Raw genomic sequence first — 12,943 nt, 5'->3', positions numbered from 1 at the left:
ATGTTGTGAGGTTTCTTAATCTTAAATTTCATAATTATAAGCTTCATGTAGGACCAATAAAATTAAAGGTCAATATGAGGGCTGCAGAGATGGCTCCATGGTTAAGAGCACTGACTGCTCTTCCGGAGGTCCTGAGTTCAAATCCCAGCAACCACGTGGTGGCTCACAACCATCTGTAATGAGACCTGATGCCCTCTTCTTCTGTGTCTGCAGACAGCTACAGTATACTTATATATAAATAAATAAATCTTTAAACAGATAAAAAGTCAGTATGAACCTTTGTTGTCTAAAATGGCTTGAGTCAGGGCTGACAACCAGACAGCCCTTCCAGCACCTGCCTATGAGCTCACATTTTAGTCTTTATAAACTGACATAGAAAAATATCCAGGGTCCTAGCGTGACAAATTCTCAGCTACGTCTCTGATGATCAGTCTTAGGGTGGGCATTCAATAAACCATCCCTGTCTAAGTGAGGTCAGAGTTTGTGTGGTTTATGGGGCAACTTCAGGACCTCAACGGTTTTGTCCATAAGGCTGGATATTTCAGCTGGTCTTCAGTACATGCAGGAATCCTGAAGAAGAAGGAAAATTAATAAAGCAAACTTCCTTTTTCCATGTCCTTGATATGAGCCAGCAGAAGGTGTGGTCCAAACAAAAACCAACGGATTGGGTAAAGATCTTTACCAATCCTACAACAGATAGAGGGCTTATATCCAAAATATACAAAGAACTCAAGAAGTTAGACCTCAGGGAGACAAATAACACTATTTAAAAAATGGGGCTAAGAGCTAAACAAAGAATTCACAGCTGAGGAATGCCGAATGGCTGAGAAACACCGAAAGAAATGCTCAACATCTTTAGTCACAAGGGAAATGCAAATCAAAACAACCCTGAGTTTTCACCTCACACCAGTCAGAATGGCTAAGATCAAAAACTCAGGTGACAGCAGATCCTGGCAAGGATGTAGAGAAAGAGGAAAACTCCTCCATTGTTGGTGGGATTGCAGACTGGTACAACCATTCTAGAAATCAGTCTGGAGATTCCTCAGAAAATTGGACATTGAACTACCTGAGGATCCAGCTATACCTCTCTTGGGCATATACCCAAAAGATGCCCCACATATAACAAAGACACATGCTCCACTATGTTCATAGCACCCTTATTTATAATAGCCAGAAGCTGGAAAGAACCCAGATGCCCTTCAAAAGAGGAATGGATACAGAAAATGTGGTACATCTACACCATGGAATATTACTCAGCTATCAAAAACAATGACGTTATGAAATTCATAGGCAAATGGATGGAACTGGAAAATATCATCCTGAGTGAGCTAACCCAATCACAGAAAAACACACATGGTATGCACTCATTGATAAGTGGCTATTAGCCCAAATGCTCGAATTGCCCTAGATGCACAGAACACCTGAAAATCAAGAAGAATGACCAAAATGCAGATGCTTCACTCCTTCTTTAAAAGGGGAACAAGAATACCCTTGGCAGGGAATAGGGAGGCAAAGTTTAGAACAGAGGCAGAAGGAACACCCATTCAGAGCCTGCCCCACATGTGGTCCATACCTATACAGATATTAGATAAGATGGATGAAGCAAAGAAGTGCAAGCCGACAGGAACTGGATGTAGATCTCTCCTGAGAGACACAGCCAGAATACGGCAAATACGTAGCTGAATGCCATCATTAAACCACTGAACTGAGAACGGGGCCCCCGTTGAAGTAATCAGAGAAAGGACTGGAAGAGCTTGAAGGGGGTTAAGACCCCATATGAACAACAATTCCAACTAACCAGAGCTTCCAGGGACTAAGCCACTACCCAAAGACTATACGTGGACTGGCCCTGGACTCCAACTGCATACGTAGCAATGCATAGCCTAGTAAGATCACCAGCAGAAGGGGAAACCCTTGGTCCTGCCAAGACTGAACCCCCAGTGAACATGATTGTTGGGGGGAGGGCGCTAATGGGGGAAGGATGGGGAGGGGAACACACAAATAGAAGGGGAGGGGAAAGGGTTGAGGGATGTTGGCCTGGAAATCGGGAAGGGGATTAACAATCGAAATGTAAATAAGAAATACTCAAGTTAATAAAGATGAAAAAAATAAAAAGAAAAAAGAATGTGTGGTCCAGATTAGAGGTGGGCCTTTCCATCTCAAAAGATCTGAATTAAAGATTTATCTTCTGATCTCCAAGATTTGGATTACAAGTAGGTCTTCTTGCTTCAGAAAATTTAATTAAGAAAAAAAAAATCCAATAGTGCTTATGCCTTTAGCCTCAGCATCCAGGAGGTAGAGGCAGGTGGATCTCTGAGTTCAAGGCCAGCCTGGTCTACAAAATGAATTCCAGGACAGCCAGAGCTACACAGGGAAACCCTGTCTCAAAAAAAACAAAGAAGAGGAGGAGGACCAAGAGGAGGGGGTTGAAGAGAGGAAAACAGAAAGAAGGAAGGAGAGAGAGAGAGAGAGAGAGAGAGAGAGAGAGAGAGAGAGAGAGAGATCCCCCTCACAGGGCGTCAAGCCATTTGGCATTAGTTAATTCCAGGTACACTCAAGTTGACAACCAAGAACAGCAATCCCATTACCCGTGGTTGTGGTCTCACCCTGGTAGGCTCCTGAGTAGGAGGCTGAAGCAGGAGAATTGCCATAAGTCTGATGCCAGCATGAACTACACACGTGTTCCAAGCCAAGCCAATCTCAGCTACAGTTTGAGATTCTGTCTGAAAAATATGAAAGAGAAAGAAAACATAATTTCCTAGAGCACTGTTTCTCAACCTTCCTATGGCCTCAACCCTTTAGAACAGTTCCTCATGCTGTGGTGACCCCAACTACAAAATTATTTTGTCGCTACTTCACAACTGTAAATTTGCTACTGTAATGAATCTTTATTGTAGTGTAAACTATCAGATAGGAGACCCTGTGTGGGTCACGACCCCCAGGCTGAGGGCCTTTGCCCTAGAGGCGGTCTTGGCCTAGTTTATATAGTTCATATTACAATGGCCTCTCTCAGCGTTTGAAGGTCAAGTATATTCACTTGTAACATCAAAACATAAAAATTCAGTTGAGCTGCTGGCTGGTAGGGTCTGACATCCCCCAGAATACCTTTGCCATTTTGTTCCATGTCTGCCAGCCATTTCATATTGTTGCTGTAACACGCCTGCCGTCACTGAGGAGGAGAAGGGAGTTGGCTCAAGGACATGCTGACCACACACCTTGTTTTGTTCTGAATGTTCTGTATGCCGTTTGCTAATCTTGAGAAATTTGCACCTTAAGGAGTGGTTCCCTGAAGTGGACACAGGTGATAGGCTAAGGCAGATGTGTGAAGGAATGTTTCACTGAGGCAGACGCAGGTAAAAGGATGTTCTGCTAAAGCACGCATGTGAAAAGACACGTGATGAAGGGTTCTGCACTAAGGACACACATGCATTGGTCTGCCTTGCATTCTGTAGTTGAGCTGCATTTGTTGGGACTTCATAGAACCACAGCAAAAACCCTTCTGGTGGGCTGCTGTGGTTTCTCGCTGTTTCCTTGGCCTCGGGCTGATGGGCAGAGTGATGTCAGCTGAGACAGACACATGTGCTGACGCACAACACAGGCTGAGGCCAGACCCATGGAGGACACGGGATATTGAGAGGGAGTTTGGATGGAGTTATGCTTGCGTAGCTTGTTGGTCTGGGGTCTCTGCTGATCTCTGCTCGCCTGAGAGCTGCTCTTACTGACTGTGTAGCATCTTGGCTTCTCTTTGTTCCACTTGTACAGCCCTCAGGACGAGGCTCTCCTCTCCCTTAACCATGGCTGCTGTCCTCTTCCTCTCTCCTCTCCATCACACATGTTCTTCCTTTATTCTCTGGCAGCTTCTTCCTCCTTCTTCCCTCCTCATGATCCTCTCTAGCAAAGCCCTCAAAGCTCACCTCCCCCATCTCTCTGGGGTGCAGCTGTTGGCTGTTGGCTTCTGTATAATCACAGTTAACTGGGAGCAGGGTCAGTTATTTGGGGTTAACCGGTCTTGAGTTCTACAAATTAGCATTAAAATACAAGCAGAATTAGGCCAATCCACCACATCAATTTCTTTTGCTTTGTTTTGTTTTAATTTTTCTTTTACCCTTTACTTTATTTTATTTTCGGCTATTTTTTAATCATTTGTTATTTCATTTATGTATATTTCAAACGTTGTCCCACTTTCCACACTCCCCTCATCATCTCTTACATCCCATTTCTGCTCAGCTTTGCCTATGTGACAGTGCTCCCCCACCCACACATATCCATTCCCACCTCACACCTCTAGGACCTCCTTTCGGTGGGCAACAGGCCTTAGGGTAGTCAATGGCCTCCCACCACATGATGCCACTTAAGTCAGTCCTCTTCTACACAGTTACCTAGAACCATAGAGCCATCCTTGTATATACTTTGGCTGGCAGTTTGGTCCCTAGGAGCTGCGGGACTGGTGACAGAGGATCTGGTTAGATATTAAAGACAAATGGTTGCTGCTTTCTCCTCTTTTTCTGGTTATAGGTGAAATCATGTTTGTTTGCTTCCCTTTTTTGAAATTATTGACTTGATTAATTTCTTGGTTTTTCTTGTGTATAGTTTAGCTCATTTTCTTGGGGTTTTCCTCGTATTTTCCTCTGTTGTGCTCTCTTAAAGTAAAATATTGTTTAAATTTGGTTTTGTTGTGAAATATCTTGGTTTCTCCATTTATGGTGATTGAGAATTATGCTGGGTATAGGAGCCTGGGTCTGCATTCCATCTGCCCAAATTTTTCTGGCTTTTGGAGTCTCTGTTGAGAATTCTGGTGTATTTCAGATAGGTCTGAATTATTTATTACTGGTTATTTATACCTTACCCCTTTTAAAGTTCTTTCTTTGATCTGCGTATTTAGTGTTTTAATTATTATGTGAATGGCAGAGTTTTTTCTGGTACAATTCATTTAGCCTTCTGTAGGTCTCTTGTACAGTTATGGCATTTTCTTCCTTACCTTATGGAAGTTTTCTGCTATGATTTGTTGAAGATGTTTACTGGACCTATGAACTGGAAATCTTAATTCTGTTCTATATCTATTATCCTTAGATTTGGACTTTTAATTGTGTCCTGAAATTCATGGATGTTTTGGATTCAATAAACCATACATGTTTATCTGAGATGGGTGTTTTGTGTTTTGTGGGGTGACCTCCTTGATGCCAACTCTTCCATTTAGTAGAACGTTGGATAATGAGACATGGTCAGGAATGGTGACTTCTTGACATAAACTATATGAAAATAGGTAGGTTAATTTATGTGTGTTAAGTATCAGTAGTCTCCTGGGTGGTTTTGGTTCCCAGTTGGCCATGTGCAACCGTTTCAAAATCCCAGGTTTGATGTTCCTTGGGTTTCCTATGATGATGCACTCAGATATGACAAATATCAACAGAATCCTCGTCAAAGAACTTAATTTATATAATAGACCGAAAATTACTAATTATGTTACAAAATATTTGATCACACTGTGATCTCCAAGAATGTATTATTTACTGATAAACTATTGTGTGGTATAGCATCGCCATGGCACAGGCATTTAACACAAGGGTTGTTTGTTTGATGTAAACATGGACTTTACTTTGGTAAGGCTAGCCTACCACACACCTTTATTGCAAAGATAAAACTGCATTTAGGTTCAGAGCAGATCAAGGCACAACTTGAAAGGAAATGAAGATGACTAAACCAATGGAAAATCTTTGAGTTGAAGCATTTTTAGAAAGTGTGCAGAGGGAAGAAGAATGCTCTTCTGGGAGGTCAGTGAATTAGGAAGGACAGTTGGGAGTTGACTTCTGTATCTGGCTCCTGAAACTTCATTGGTAAAAATTAATGTCTGGAATTTTGTGTTGTAAAACAACACATTGGCTCTGCAGCTTTTGGCAAGGGCCATGGACAGAGAGATCACAGCAGCTGGGGACAATCTGAAAGGAAATCAGCTTTTCTTAAGTCACCTGAGAAGTCCTCACGGAGAGAGGAATGAATGGGCAGCACCATAATAGAAGGCCTTAGGATCGCGTACTGAGCTACTCTAGATGCCTTGAAAATAGAAGCAGAGAATGAAAAACTAAATGACTTCACAGGAATTAGCTCAATCCTCACTGTGATCATTTCATGTTGTAATTTATACTGGATTCTTTTCTTAAAAAAAATTAAAAAAGAGTCTTCTGTTTTAATGTGAGGCTGTCTTAGAATCACAAAATGCTTACACCTGTATGGCGCCCGGCATCTAACACTATCGGGCTAGAGATTCTTCTTTTAAATGCATCACCATCGACAGCTTCCATTTAACCAGCAGGGTCCATGCCAGACAGACACTGAGCAGGTTGTATGTTCTGTTAATCTCCACAACAACCCAATTCAGCAGAAACACCCCCATTTTACAGGTGAAGAAACCACAGCTCAAAGCAAATGAGTGTCAGGGTCCCCTCAGTCTCACTGGCTGTCACTCAGACCCACATCCTTCTCTGTACAGGGAAGCCATGGGCCTGATGTGGGCTGTGCAAGCTGACTCTGCTGAGATGATCAATGCTATTCTTGACCCTGGGAGAATTTAAGACAAGGTGACCCACAGACTCCTGGGATAGATTCTGCCTCTGGGTTCTAGGGTGGGACACAGTATCACTTGCATGGGTCTCTACTCATCTGAGAAGTCTGTTCCCATCTGTCAGCTTCTATGGCAGTGGTTCAAATCCCTCCTAATGATGTAACCCTTTAATACAGATCTTCATGCTGTGGTGACCCCCATCACAAAATTATTTCATTGCTACTTCATAACTAATATTGCTACTCTTTTATGTCATAGCATGCTAAGTATCTGATATGCAATGTATCTGACATACACTCTCCTAGAAGGGGTCACAACACACAGGTTGAGCAACATTACTCAATAAACTGTTTCTTTTTCTTTTTTAAAGAGAGGCCTTCGTCTCAGAAGGACCTGGAGCAGTTATAAGAGCAGAGATGCCCTGTTGTAGTGACAAGTTTTAGCAGGCTCAAGGCTGCTTGCCTTAATGACAACAGATATTCCTGGCTAAAGGCACCACCACAAATCACTCTCCCCAGGATATTTCTTACCTCAGTTTTCCTCCATTACAATGTCTATCTCCTTGGACATGTCTGTCCAGGCAGCCAGTCCCTGTAGTGTCTGATACAGACAGAATGCTAAGGGCAAGAATGCTTTCCCTCTGTTGGCACAGTCACTTCTACAGTAGTAAGTTCAAATCCTGGAGTGTAAATATGTGTCTCACATAGTGTGTGAGACTTGAAATGTCATCCGTTTGAGTTGCCAAAACCAACTCTCACTTCAGATTTACATCTGACCAACAATTATTTTCAGGAGAACACAGAAGCTCGCCAGACCTACAGAGTCAGATCCCCTCCCTGCCTGGGATGATCCCACCCAGGTTAGACTTCAGCTTCACTTATCAGCTGTTATCAGAAAAGTGTTATCTTAAGATTCTGCAGTCCATGGTCTGGACAAAAGTTGTTAAATGGCTAGTATGGGAGTTTTCTCCAGTTTAAAATCATTCTGGTCTCTTCTCTCCCCTGGACTGCCCTCTGTTCTCTCAGGTCTGTTGGTCCTGGAAAGACCTGGGTTCACCTCAAGGCCTGGGTTGTGGAGGAAGACCTTTTGTTGTGGAAATGAGCATGGATCAAGGATGTAGCCCCACTCTGGACAATTAAGCTCCAGAAAATCTTCCCCAATCACAGACCTGGGTCATGTGGGAGCCTACACTGTTTCAAAGGGAGAGCTGGTTGCTTTCTCCTGGAAGAAGCACTTGGGGGTTGACTGTCACTTCTGAACCTTCTGTTCTAAGTCACTTCTCAGAAGGGGCACTTTGCTCTAACTCCTCCATGGGACTCACACAGCACTGGGGCCAGAGGATCCTCTGGTGTTGCAGCTCTGAGCTGGGAGGAGGAGCTAGCACACTGACATGGAGAAGCCTGTTTTCACAGCTGATCTAGATCTGAGGAACAGGTGCTTTTAAAGAAGCATGTGAAAGCATCTCCTGCAGGAGGGCTCACTATGCAGGGAAAGTCACACAGGAGAGCGAAAAGTGGCTTCCCAACTTCTACTGGGCAAGAACAAGGGAGGGTATTGGATGGATGATCAGAGAGTTTGAGAAAGGCCTGCATCTCTCTGAATGTCCTCCCTCAATCATAAGTCCCCCCACTGCCCCAGGTGCACACCTGAGGGTCAGCAAATCCTGCCACCTGCTGGGGTCGCTCAAACTAAGCAGTGAGTGTAGAACTGTGCAAAACACATCTGGGGATGGGGAGACACAAGTGTCAGCTGGGCCTGTCCTCACTGCCTTTAGACTCCAATGGCAGGGCAGCTGCAGGGAATGGCTACTCCAGATCTCAAATGTCTTGGGCTGAAGAAGTAGGAGATGTCAGGGTCAGGATCAGGGTCAGGGGCCGGGGCCAGGGCTGGGGACAGGTCAGGGTCAGGGTCAGGGTCAGGCAGAGTCAGGCAGAACAAATTCAAGCCCCTGCCAGCAGGCTGATAGGCTATGGGCATGAAGAAGTGCTGTGGTAGAGAGTGCCCTTGTTCTCTCTGGTGGGGCAAGTAACCAAGGTGGGATGGGAAAAGTTGGGGAACTCACAGCTGCTTGTCCTCCAGCTGCAACTGCCAGTGCTTGGCTAGCAAGAAGCCAAAGAGACTCCAGGGATCCCCTGATTTCCGGATATCATTTTCCTCACGGGTATCCAGGTTGAAGGCTGTGCTCAGCCTTGCCACAAGGCCACTGGACAAGTAGAGCAAGCACAACTGGCCTAAGACCTCCATGGACACATGTTGGGACCCAGGTCAAGTGGCCACAGAGGGGCACCAGGCAGCCTGGCTCCAGCCCCTAGCCCATGGGCACCCAGGCCACAGTAGTTCTGCTAGTCCCTCCTGCCATGAGCGACACCACCTGGCAGGCTTGCACTCTCTGTCAGGAGCTCTCCCACAAACACAGCTAGCAGCCACTTAATGACCCTCTTTATTCTTGTTAACCATAATGGCTAGTTATGAAGTCTCATTGGGAAAGTGTATTGATAAGATGAAAGCCTTAGAAGAAAACTAGAAAGACTTATAAAAATAAGTGAGATACTGGAGGATGATCCTGACCCACACTGAGCAGTGGGAACACCAGAGCCCTGTAGGGATGTCTGGCAACCTAACACATTGAGCAGGCACAGCTCAGTAAGTTCCCTGTGAATACACATCTCCTGAGATCTCTCTATTTAATTGGAGGTGATCCTGTCCACCTAACACAGCACCTAATGTGGAATAACAAAAGCCACCTGAAGAAGCTGTGGTGACGACTCACAGGTTAGAGCATCGGCTGATCTCTCAGAGGAACCACGTGGTCCCTAACAATAATATACAACGGGGAATGGGATTCCTTCCTTTGGACTATGAGGGAAATTCACCCAGGACAGGCCACAGACAGACTGTAGAAAAAAAGACCCATTGACATAAATGATAAAACTATGTCTAATCTACATCAATAAAAACACAGCATACTTCTGGTCAAGGACAAGAGCATCTGTCAAAACCTATTTCCCAACAAGATTTTGAAGGTCAGTATCTCTGGGGTTAATATTGATGCTGTATTGCAAGAAAAGCTGAAGTACATGGTTCTCCATTAGGATGACTTCTGTATTCCATTGTGAATGCTGTCAATTTTCTGCGGCAATTTTTCTGTATATTACTCAATATGTGGTGCATAGGGTCAATAATTGCTGGGGACAACATAGATGACAGGGACTCCCAGCAGTAGGCCAGGGTGGAGACCTCTCAGTAGCCCACAGCAGCTCTTTGTAAAAACTGGTGGTTCCCATTTCTCCTAACCTTAGCCCTGGACAATGGCTGTATAGATTTCATTTCTGCGTGGCTGCCTTTCAGATGGCCTTGGTGTGCACAATTATTCTATTATATCTGACTTTCCTACTTCCTTCTCCTTCTGCTCTGGTGAATTCTGTGAAACTAGATGTTGCTTGATGTTATGATTCTTAAACAATTGGAAATTGAGACATAGGAGCACAGCACAGCACAGCCCCGATGGCCCAGGTGCATGCTATGTGTTCTCGTTTTGGAAACAATGTAATAACTGCACAATAGATTCCAGATTAATGCTTGACTTGCAAAGACACTTTAAAGTAATTATTAGAAAATGAATTAGAGCCAGCATTAGGACCCTAAGAAAGGAAAAAGTTACTGCATTAGGAATTAAGTTTTATATAACATTTGAGAGTGGTTCCTGGATAAGAAAGTATAGAATATATAAAATTATATACTAGTCAAAATACTGGGACTCTCACGAGAGTCATTGTGTGCAAGGAATAGAAAGCTAACGGAACCACTGTGTTAAGGGTTAACTTGATACTTTCTGGTCACCGCCTGGCATCTTTGCTTATGTCATTTGTCATTAGAGCTTCCCAGGAAAATGCAAGTAGCTGACCTCGGAGCTTTGAGCTCTGAAGTATAATAAGTTAAAAGTTAAAGTTTAAATAATAATAAGTTTACAATTATTATTATTTTGGCCACAGGCCTGGGAATAGGGGAAGCTTGAAACTTTGGGCAACAATTGTAATTCTTAGTTCTTTGTGGGATGTGGTTATTCTTTTGAATTTGATTTGGCAATGATTATACAATGTCTTTTTTCTACCTACTTTTGGATTATTAATAAAAGACTGAAGCAAGAGAAAGGCTGGAGAGCATGAGGAGAGAGAATGTGAAGAGTGAGTGAAGAGAGAATGTGAGGTGTGTATGAAGACTGTGTGTATGAGTGAAAGGAGAGTGCATGTGGTGTGTGTGAGATATGTGTGAGGTGTGTATGAAGACTGTGTGTGTGAGTGAAAGGAGAGTGCGTGTGGTGTGTGAGATATGTGTGAGGTGTGTATGAAGAGTGTGTGTGAGAATGAAAGGGTAATAAAACAAAGGTGTACATGAGTGTGGGAGTTCGAGAAAAGAAAACCACAATAGAAAAAGCAGAGTGCACAAGAGAATGCAGTCTGTGCAGCCCCAAGCTGAGAGAGAGAGAGAGAGAGAGAGAGAGAGAGAGAGAGAGAGAGAGAGAGAGATCCCCCTCACAGGGTGTCAAGCCATTTGGCATTAGTTAATTCCAGGTACACTCAAGTTGACAACCAAGAACATCAATCACATTACCCGTGGTTGTGATCTCACCCTGGTAGGCTCCTGAGTAGGAGGCTGAAGCAGGAGAATTGCCATAAGTCTGATGCCAGCATGAACTACACACGTGTTCCAAGCCAAGCCAATCTTGGCTACAGTTTGAGATTCTGTCTGAAAAATATGAAAGAGAAAGAAAACATAAATTCCTAGAGCAGTGTTTCTCAACCTTCCTATGGCCTCAACCCTTTAGAACAGTTCCTCATGCTGTGGTGACCCCAACTACAAAATTATTTTGTCGCTACTTCACAACTGTAAATTTGCTACTGTAATGAATCTTTATTGTAGTGTAAACTAGCTGATAGGAGACCCTGTTTGGGTCACGACCCACAGGCTGAGGGCCTTTGCCCTAGAGGTGGTCTTGGCCTAGATTATATAGTTCATATTACAATGTGCTCTCTCAGCATTTGAAGGTCGAGTATTTTCACTTGTAACATCACAACTTAGAAATTCAGCTGAGCAGGTGACTGGTACGGTGTGACATCCCCCAGAATACCTTTGCCATTTTGTTCCATGCCTGCCAGCCATTTCATATTGTTCCTGTAACACGCCTGCCATCACTGACGAGGAGAAGGGACATGGCTCAAGGACGTGCTGACCACACACCTTGTTTTGTTCTGAATGTTCTGTATGTGGTTTGCTAATCTAGAGAAATTCTACACCTGAAGGAGTGGTTCCCTGAAGTGGACACAGGTGAAAGGCTAAGGCAGATGTGTGAAGGAACGTTTCACTGAGGCAGACACAGGTAAAAGGATGTTCTGCTAAAGCACGCATGTGAAAGGACACGTGATGAAGGGTTCTGCACTAAGGACTCACATGCATTGGTCTGCCTTGCATTCTGTAGTTGAGCTGCATTTGTTGGGACTTCATAGAACCACAGCAAAAACCCTTCTGGTGGGCTGTGTAGTTTCTCGCTGTTTCCTTGGGCTCGGGCTGGTGGGCAGAGTGATGTCAGCTGAGACAGACACATGTGCTGACGCAGAACACACGCTGAGGCCAGGCCCATGGAGGACACGGGATATTGAGAGGGAGTTTGGATGGAGTTATGCTTGCGTAGCTTGTTGGTCTGGGGTCTCTGCTGATCTCTGCTCACCTGAGAGCTGCTCTTACTGGCTGTGTAGCATCTTGGCTGGTCTTTGTTCCCCTTGGACAGCCCTCAGGACCAGGCTCTCCTCTCCCTTAACCATGGCTGCTGTCCTCTTCCTCTCTCCTCTCCATCACACACGTTCTTCCTTTATTCTCTGGCAGCTTCTTCTTCCTACTTCCCTCCTCATGATCCTCTCTAGCAAAGCCCTCAAAGCTCCCCTCCCCCATCTCTCTGCTGTTGGCTGTTGGCTGGTGGCTTCTTTATAATCACAGTTAACTGGGAGCAGGGTCAGGTTTTTTTGGATTAACCAGTTTTGAGTTCTCCAAATTAGCAGTAAAATACAAGCAGAATTAGGGCAATCCACCACAGGGATTTCTTTTGCTTTGTTTTGTTTTAATTTTTCTTTTACCCTTTACTTTATTTTATTTTTGGCTATTTTTTAATCATTTGTTATTTTATTTATGTATATTTCAAACGTTGTCCCACTTTCCACATTCCCCTCATCATATCTTACATCCCATTTCTGCTCAGCTTTGCCTATGTGACAGTGCTCCCCCACCCACACATATCCATTCCCACCTCACACCTCTAGGACCTCCTTTTGGTGGTCAACAGGCCTCAGGGTAGTCAATGGCCTCCCACCACATGATGCCACTTAAGTCAGT

Source organism: Rattus norvegicus, chromosome 19 (genome assembly GCF_036323735.1).
Source record: "Rattus norvegicus strain BN/NHsdMcwi chromosome 19, GRCr8, whole genome shotgun sequence".
Lineage (NCBI taxonomy): Eukaryota > Metazoa > Chordata > Mammalia > Rodentia > Muridae > Rattus > Rattus norvegicus.
The sequence above is the reverse complement of the archived record's forward strand: the minus strand, read 5'-3'. Positions refer to the sequence as shown.